Genomic DNA, 10,016 nt, shown 5'->3' on the forward strand with positions numbered 1-10,016 from the left:
TTGGCCATAGTGCTGGGCCCTGCAGTCTCATCTATAAAACTGTTGTTATAAAATAGGGAAGATGGCGGGGGATACTCTGTGGCATAGTAGCATAGCCTCAGCCTGCACTGCCAGCATTCCATAGGGGACCAGTGTGAGTCTTGGGTACTCTACTTCCGAACTAACTCCCTGTTTATGGCCTGGGAAAGCCATAGAGATTGGCTTATTTTGGGGGCCCCTTCACCCAAATGGGAGATCCAGAAGAAGCTCCTGACTCCTGGGTTTGGATCAGCCCAGTTCTAGCTGTTGTAGCCATTTGGGGAGTTAACCAGCACATGGAACATCTGTCTGTCCTTCCTCTGTAACTCTGCCTTTCAAAGAAAAATAAATCATCTTTCTCTAAAAAGGGAGGGAGAAACAGGAATCAATGTTGTGGTATTGCAGGTGAGGCCACTGTCTGCAATATCTACATCCCATATGGATACTAGTTCATATCCCAGTTATAGCACTTTCAATCCAGCTCCTTCCTAACGGCCTGAGAAAATCGGTGGATGATAGCCCACGTGTTTGGGCCCCCAATGCCCAAATGGGAGACATGGTTGAAGCTCCTGGCTCCTGGATTCAGTCTAGCCCAGTCCTGACCATGGTGGCCAACTAGGCAGTGAACTTGGAGATGCAGACCTTCTCTGTCTCTCTGTGATTTTGATTTTCAAATAAATAAATAAATCTTTTTTAAAAATAGGAACACAAGTATTCCCATTCATCTTTTTTGCTCTGCCTTATTGTTATTCTCCAGAAAAAAGAAGAATAGGAAGAGAAATTTAACATGTTAACAGGCTCATTTATTTGATCATACACTCAGTGAATTCCTCCTGAGCACTTAGCATGCAGTACAGAAGCCAGCCGGACTCAGTCCTTGCTCTCATGGAGCTAACAGTCTGTGGTAGAAAAGTCTACCACGACACCAAACACTGTGTTCTTAACATGGTAAGCAATAACAACTGCCATTGACATAGAGCCCAGTCCCAGTCCTGGCTCCGTCACTGAAGCAGTCCTGAAGCAGGTCTGCAGACCACTCAGAGGTCCTGTCTGCCTGCTGCTCAAGCCAAGATGGCAACATAGCAGAGCTGAAACCCATGGGCCAGAGAGAAGGGCAGGGTAAGGTGCTAGAAGAAGGAAGTGGGGACAGACCAGGGGAGCCTTTCTGTTTCTACTTTGCATGTGTAAATGGACCAGTTGCATGCAGCTGGACTGCGTGGTTCCCGTGGGGGAGGGGAGCTCGCGCTAGGCCTTCAGGATTCCCAGCTTGGAGGCTTTCTAACCGGCTCAGGTACACGCAGCTGAGCACACTGGCTCCCCAGGGGAAGGGACGCTCAGCGGGCTTCCAGAACCACCCGTCTTGGAAGTTTTTTGACCCACACGGGTGCATGCAGCTGGGCTCAATGACTCCCTCCAGCACCAAAGGTACTAGGTGAAGCCGCTTGGGACACCTGGTGACATGCCACCCCGGCAGTTTGAGGATCAGAATTTACAGGAGGATGACAGGATCACACAGGTGGTAGTGAGCAATAACCTGGTTTTGTGCCCAGGTTAGGAATTACAGCTGAGGGTCCTCCATAAATAAGTCCATGACATGTGTATGTAAGTAGGGGGCTGACATCAAATTGGTTTGGAGGGAGAACAAGAGTGAGAGAAGTGGGTCTGATAGCAGAACCTGTGAGGCAGTGTGGGCTCACCCCTGTGGAACTGCAGTCTTCTGACTCCTCCTGGAACTGAGGATGGTGTCAGGCCTTGTGGGGAGCTCAGAGGGTGCCCCAACTGGGTTGGGGTTCCCACTGGTGAGAGCGAGAGTAGGATTGAGAGCAGCAGGCATGGCTGGACATGGCTACAGACTGCACCGGCACGGGTGTGCACTGGGATGGTGGAGCGACAGACTGGGCTAGACTCCAGCCCTCTGGCACTCGTGAGGGCTACATTGGGTGTATAACAGGCTTGGTTAGGTATTAACTCCCACTGAACCACATGAAAGCTGTGTCTGAGCATGGACCAGGTATCACTGGGCTTCAATACCCAACAACAAGAACCAGAATGGGTGTGGCCAGCTGAGCAAGGCCACTGTTCTCGCCGGGACAGGAGGTGGACAAAGTCAGCCTGCGCGGATGACCTACTGGTGTGTGCAAGAACTGCCACTGGGAGGAGGCTGGATGGAGGAGCTTGGGAAACTCCTTCATTGGAACACAGACCCAACAGGAGAGTGCAAGAAGCAAGGCAAGGAGCAGCCCAGACCATGCCGGGTTACAGTACCCGCCGGCATATGGAAGATCTCTCTGTCTCTTCTTTTCTCTTGGTAGCTCTGCCTTTCAAATAGAAATAAAATAAATCTTTCTTTAAAATGCTGTTTTAATGGTAAGTCACAGTTTATTATCTGGCAGTGTAAGTAGATAACTGTGTGTTATGCATTTTGTTCATAAATTACATTTTGCTTTTGAAAGCAGTGTGGTATTACCACACACTTGGCAAAATGTAGGCAAGTGTTGGCAATGCTATGGAGCAAGAGGAACTCTTAATCGTGACTGCAGAAGGGTGGTTGGGGGTCACCACTTTGGAAAGTGATTTGGTTGAATGACCTAGTTGAAGACATGCATACTGAAGGACCGAGAAACTGCATTTGTAAGCAACATCCCTTGGAGACATGTACACTAATGTTCTATTACAGGAAACAGCTCACCTCCCCATCAAGACTACAATTCAACAATGAAAATAAATGACACATTGGAAAAACATGAATGAATTTCACAAGCATAATGTTGGACAAAAGAAACCAAACAGAAAAGTGATGTTGCCTGATTCCTTTTATACAAATTTCGAGAGCAGGAAAAGCTAAGTAGTATCATAAAGGGATGCGTACAGACAGGAAAGTGTGCAGCAGTATGCACACGGAGGCAGAAGCAGCTGGAGCGAGGACATGCGCAGGCAGCAGTGCTTGCACTGAGGAGCAGTGAACTGGGTGCTCATCCTTGCTTTAGTCCTGAAAGTATATGTTGATGTTTTCTATACCTTTGCAAACATAAGCCAGATTTCATAATTTCATAGACTTTGAAAATGTTCAAAAGATATATTTAGAAGAACATTAAATATGGCTAGAGACTGCTAGTAACTCACAAAACAGAACTGGACTGCATACTCAGAATGCCACAAATGAGCAAAAGAAATAAAAAATTTGGGCCCAGAACAATGGCTCAACCGGCTAATCTTCTACTGCAAGCACTGGGATTTCATATGGGCACTAGCTCCCCCACTTCCTATCCAGCTCCCTGTCTGTGCTCTGGGAAAGCAAAAGAAGACGACCCAAAGCCTTGGGACCCTGCACCCTCGTGGGAGACCTGGAAGAGGCTCCTAGCTCCTGGCTTCACGTCGGCTCAGCTCCAACCATTGTCACCACTTGGGGAGTGAACCAGCAGACAGAAGATATTTCTCTTTATCTCTCATGCTTCTGTGGATCTGCCTTTACAATAAAAATAAATAAATCTTAGAATACAATTGTCTCGCCTTTCTTTCTCCTCCCTCTCTTCCTCCCTCCTTCTCTCTCTTCTTTCCTTCTTCCCCACCACCAAAACACACACCTTGGGAGAGGGTCTGAGCTGTGCACATAGGTGTCATTCTGACTCCATGGCTGTGGCTGGCCTAGCTGGGAGAGGGCCTGAAATGGGGCGTTGCTGCCTGTGGCCCCACTGTATCTCTCAGGCCAGTCACTTGGACCTTCCAGGAGCCCCTACCTTTATCAGATTTGCTCTTGGTCCCACTGATGGACTTTGGGCCATCCTTCCATATCTGGATGGCTTCGGATGCCCCAGAGCCTCAAATCTTGAGGACCAGAGCCCATGAGTGTGTGCCCTGACGTCAGCTCACACATTGTATGTTGGGCCGCCTCCCTTGCACACTCCTGTGCAAAGGACCAGAGCACATCCATGTGCACATGAAAGATCAATCTGCCTATTCCGGTGAACAAATGCAAGGCATCAAATACCTCTTCAAAGGCAAAAAAAAAAAAAAAATTAGCAAAGGCTTTGTTTCCATCACATCAAGGCTGCTGTTCTCTAAGGCAGACATGTCTGGTCCCGCTTCTCTTGATCCTCTCTGGAAGCTGCTGCTGGTAGAACTCCCTAGTGAGCCCTAATATAGTGCTAGAGGATATGGATATGTCACGTGAAGCTAATTTTAAAACCCAACTATTGCTTAGGTAATTTGGCCCACACTTCAGGCAGCCTCTTGAACACGTATGAAGCCTGTAGACGCTCAGTGTAAAGTTGTCATAGACAACTGACAGGCCTTAGAATGTATACTTATGGAGCAAGGAGGAGCCTGTGCAGTGATTAATCGAATCGTCCACCTCTATTTTAATGGTAGTGTGTTCACCAAAAGTGTCGCTGAACGTCTTTATGCACAGGCTAGATGGTGTTACAAACTGCACAGGGGCAATCTACCAACACCCAGCCTTTGGGAAATAATAAAATATAATCTTCCCTTCTTAAAGACCACTCCACCTGCAATGTGTTGTTTTCTCATTCGGCTGATAAACTTTCTGTCTGAGAGCCAACGACTTCTCAAAGTAACAAGGTCCATGTGGAGCCCCCAGGCATTGCACTGATTGGAAATTCTCAGACTCATGAGAGGCTCCATTCGATGAGATAGGGAGAGATAGCTGGTCCAGGAGTGTTGCTGCCTGTCGCCCCGTGCTGAGACAGCCAAGGCCCACGTCCCTAGTCTGCAGGAAGTAGTTACAGAAGAAGGGATGGGTCTGCACTTTCAGCAACCCTATAGACTGTGGGGGCGGGGGGGGCGGAAATCTCTGAGGTGGGGGAGTGAAATGGGCTAGATAGGTAGCCAGTTTAGGGTCGCGCTTTGGAAGCCACACCTCTTCCACCACATGCATTCCTATCCGTCTACCTGTCAATCCAAGGCCCCCTTCCCCAGGATGTACTACCCCTCGCCTGCAACCTGGGGCTGGTATGAGGTAACCACTCTCCTTTCCAGGCTCATAAGAGGTCTGGCAAGGGGGAGCAGTGCTTTGTCTGCCCCCAGAGACACAGGACAGAAGGTTTCTACTGTCTGTGGCACATGGAATCAGACCAGAATAGGTTGGGCTAACAGGCCGGTCACACCAGTTCCTTGGTAGCTGCACATCCCATCCCACCAGTCGTCACCAAAGACTAACCCAACATGCTGCGGTGGCTCAGTTCTGTAAGAACTGTACTTGCATCCTGCTCAAGGCCTGGAAAAGGCAGCAGAATTTGATCCGAGTACATGGGCCCCAGCCCACCCACATGGGAGACCGGGATGAAGCCCCTGGCTCCTGACTTCAGCCTGGCTCACTCCCAGCTGTTGCAACCATTTGGGGAGTGAACCAGTGGATGGAAACACTCTCTCTCTCTCTCTCTCTCTCTCTCTCTCTCTCTCTCTCTCTCTCTCTCTCTCTCTCTTTCAAATAAGGGGAGGAAAGGAAGCCCAATAAATTTCAAGCAAGAAAATCAGAAATTGGTCCATGGCTAAACACTAGATCTTAAAAGCAGCTAGATAAAGAATACCACTTACCTTTAAAACCATGAATTTTAGAATGCAAGATGAATTCTTAGTAGCATTGATGAAACCCAGAAGATGGTTGTATGATATGTTCAATATGCTGAGAGAATAACTGTTGGAAAAAAATTAGATCACATTCAAAGAATCAGACCTCAGAATACCTTCAGACTTATCAAAGACCATCCACAGGAAGAGAATGAAGCTATACCTTTGGAATTTTGGAGAAAATAACTTTCCAGCCTAGAATTTTACACTCAAGTTTTAAACTATTAGGTTCCACTAAAATCATTTTCAGGGGCTGCTATCGTAGTGCAGAATCATGAGCTACTGCCTGCAATGCCAGCATCCCATATGAGCGCCAGTTGCAGTTCCAGGTGCTTCACTTCCTGTCTGGTTCCCTGCTAATGTGCTGGGGGAAAGCTCCATCAGATGACCTAAGTGCTTGGGCCCCTACCACTTACATAGCAGACCCAGACTTGGCCTCAGGTCCCTGATGTCAGCTGAGTCCTGCCCTGGCTGTTGTAGGCATTTGGAGAGTGAACTAGTGGATGGAAGATCTTTCTCTGTTTCCATCTATCTCTGTAACTCTCCATTTCAAGTAAATAAATAAATTTCAAAGACAATAGGGCCCGTGTCTAAAGTCCTCACCTTGCATGTGCCAGGATCCCATATGGGTGCCGGTTCATATCCCAGCTGTTCCACTTCCCATCCAGCTCCCTGCTTGTGGCCTGGAAAAGCAGTGGAGGACGGCCCAAAGCCTTGGGCCGTGCACCTGCGTGGGAGACCTGGAGGAGCTCCTGGCTTCAGATCAGTTCAACTCTAGCCATGTTGGCTGTCCGCGGAGCGAACCAGCAGATGGAAGATCTTTCTGTCTCTCCTTCACTCTGTAAATCTGCTTTTTTACAGCAAAAATAAATAAATCTGGGCCTGGCACTGTAGCGTAGTGGTTAAAGTCCTCATCTTGAATGCACCGGGATCCGATATGGGTGCTGGTTCTAATCTCAGCAGCTCCACTTCCCATCCAGCTCCCTGCCTGTGTCCTGGAAAAGCAGTGGAGGACGGCCCAAAGCCTTGGGACCCTGCACCCGCGTGGGAGACCTGGAAGAAGCTCTTGGCTCCTGGCTTTGGATCAGCTCAACTCTGGTCGTGGGAGCCTGCTTGGGGAATGAATCAGCAGACAGAGCATCTTTCTCTCTGTCTCACCTTTTCTTTACAGATCTGACTTTGCAATAATAATAAATAAAATTTTTTAAAAATATATTAAAAGTAGTTTATTCTTGGGAATGGATACTTGGGGACACCACAAGCTCTTCTTTTTGGCTAATAAACCTCAGAGAACTACTTTACTATTTGATCCAAAGTTGGTGAGCTGAGAATGAGCTTCGCATTTTGAAACTCCTGAAAATAATTTAAAAATTATATTTTCTAGCAAGTGAAAATTATATGAGATTCAAATTTTGGTTTGCCTAGAAATATTTTTTTCAGAACACAGCCACACTCACAGATTCACATACTGCCTGTGGTGCTTGCATGCTACAGTGGCAGAGATAAGCAGTGGCAACAGAGACCAAGCAGTCTAAAACATGACCTAGCCCTCTACAGAAAACCTTACTGGCCCTGCTTAAACTGATGCTGGCGTTGTGGCACAGTAGATTAAGGTGTCACCTGCAATACCAGCATCCCATGTTGAAGTGGAAGTTTGAATCCCAGCTGCTCTGTTTCTAGTCCAGCTCCCTGCTAATGCATCTGGGAGACAGCAGAAGGTGGCCCAGGTGCTCGTACCTGTGTCACCCACATGGGGGACCTATATAGAGTCATTAATTTCTGGCTTCAGCCTGACCCAGCCATGGGAAATCTCTGCGTGTGTCTGCTAAGCCTTCAAATAAATAAATAAATAATTTTAATAAATCAAAGTTCTGATGTTTAAAAAAAGAAAGAAAGAAAACACAAGGGCCTGCATGGTAGCAAAACATGCTAAGCCTCAGTCTGCAAGGCCAGCATCCCATGTGGGTACCAATTTGAGTCCCGGCTGCTCTATTTCCCATGCAGCTCCCTGCTGGTGGCATGAGAAAGCAGTGGAGGATTACCCAAGACTTTGGGCCTCTGCATTCATGTGGGAGAACCAGAAGAGGCTCCTGTTTCCTGGCTCTGGACTGACACAATTTTGGCCATTGAGGCATTATGGGGAGTGAATCAGTGGTTCTCTCTCTGTCTATCCTTCTATCTCTGTAATTTTGCCTTTCCAGTACATAAATAAATAACATGTATAAGAACAGCTAAGTTTTTTTTTTAATACTACAAACATGGTTTTGGGAAAACAGACAACTTGAAAAATATTAATTATAGTGGTACTTTACATTACATATAAGTAAAGTCCAGGGCCCGGCGTGGTAGCCAGTGGCTAAGTCCTTGCCTTGCACATGCTGGGATCCCATATGGTGCCTATCGTTTCCCAGAGGTCCCACTTCCCATCCAGCTCCCTGCCTGTGGCCTGGGAAAGCAGTGGAGGACGGCCCAAAGCCTTGGGACCCTGCACCTGTGTGGGAGACCTGGAAGAGGCTCCTGGCTCCTGGCTTCGGATTGGCATAGCATTGGCTGTTGAGCTCACTTGGGGAGTGAATCATTGGAAGGAAGATCTTCCTCTCTGTCTCTCCTCCTCTCTGTATATCTGACTTTCCAATAAAAATAAATAAATCTTCTTAAAAATAATAAAGTCCAGACAGAATAAGGAACAAAAAAATAATAAAAGTGCCAGAAGGACACAACAATGAACGTTCCTGTAATTTTTGACTGGAGAAGAGACAAGCAGGACTCAAACCAACATGTTGGAGAATCAATTTTTTCGACTCTGTTCAGAGATTTAAAAAAAAAAAAAAGTCCAAAGTTAAGGCACCACCTTCCCATATGGGCACTGGTTCGTGTCTTGGCTGCCCCACTTCCCATCCAGCTCCTGTGGCCTGGGAAAGCAGTCAAGGACGGCCCAAAGCCTTGGGACCCTGTGCCCGCGTTGGAGACCAGCTCAGCACCAGCCGTTACGCTCACTTGGGGAGTGAATTATCAGACGGAAGATCTTCCTCTCTGTCTCTCCTCCTCTCTGTATATCTGACTTCCCAATAAAAATAAGTAAGTTTTTTTTTTTTAAATTAATACTTAGGTTCTGATTCAACTGCTTGCTTTTTGTTAAAAGCAAAGTATATCTTTCGCTGTTGGAAAAGCAACAAACAGAAAAAACTGGGATTATCTTTGTTAAAGGCTGAATGTATATAACATGTAAATTAGTACAAATTAGTAAACTGAAATAATAATTGCATTAAAATCCGGGAAAAATATAAAAATAGCAAAGACAGTAAGGGCCAGCTAAGACAGGAGGAAGTACCAATGACAATATATGGACAAAAATGTACAACTGTAAAGGGACAAGGGAATTTGTACATCAGTCATTAAATCTTTTTTTTTTCATCCAACAGAATTCTCGAAATATAAAGAGTTACCAACGCCCAGTTTCGAGGAGTATTTGGGAAATGAGCACGCAGTCCTCCCCCAGTTCAGTCTTTTGGTTTATATGCATGCATCCTTTCACCCAGGAAGGGCATGGGAGCGAGTCTGGCAACCTTCAGGTGGCACTGTGGGGCTCTGATATCTGGGGCAGACTGCACAAGGAACTTGTCCTTGAGGATCGCTCCACCCTCCGATGTATCTGGGTCTAAATTAGTGAACTTCACAATTGCCCCCTTGAGGCATTCTAGAAAGGTCTTTGGTGGCTCATTCTCTCCCTGATGGACAGTGGTGAGCTGGCTATAATTTCGGTACTATGCTTTGATCCGGGCTCCCAATGGGCCGAAGCTGCCTAGAGCTGTGGAGGTAGAGCTTTGGACGGCCATGCTGGTCGGGGGAGGGCAGTGTCAGGAGACGGCTCTGACATGGACACAGTGTTCATGTCAGCAGGTTTGGCTGGAGGAGAGCTATTTCAGGCGGAAGGAGGTCACATCCAGTATTTGTGATCATTCGTTACAGTTTTATTGGTGAAGCTAGCGGCTGTCATTGGGCTAACGCCAGTTTATAAGGGCCTTGTCTTACGAAAAGCTTCTAGAAAGCGAAAGAACCATGCATAGAGGCTGCACTAGGCCACAGAGTGGACAGCAGCCTGCGGCTGAGCAACCCGTTCGTCCTCTGCGGGTGGGTTGGCAGAGAGAAAGGAGGGGCCATCAGGCGCGTTTGAACTTTCAGCGCGTCATTTTTTAGTAGGTGACTAATGCGCGGCCTAAGGTCAACATTGTAGCTAAAGCACAAAGTGATTCGCCTCAACTGCAATTGCCGCGCTGTAGAAACGCACTTTTTTTCACCTCACAGGGAGACTGAGCACCCACCCAGTCACACAGAGCACCTTTTTGGACTTAATAGCACAAGGGAAGATACACAGGAAAAACATGGAATTATTTTGTAGGATGTTAGGCAAG

The sequence above is a fragment of the Ochotona curzoniae genome, unplaced genomic scaffold (genome assembly GCF_017591425.1).
Source record: "Ochotona curzoniae isolate NIBS_2020 unplaced genomic scaffold, NIBS_Ocur_1.0 contig_2469, whole genome shotgun sequence".
Classification (NCBI taxonomy): domain Eukaryota; kingdom Metazoa; phylum Chordata; class Mammalia; order Lagomorpha; family Ochotonidae; genus Ochotona; species Ochotona curzoniae.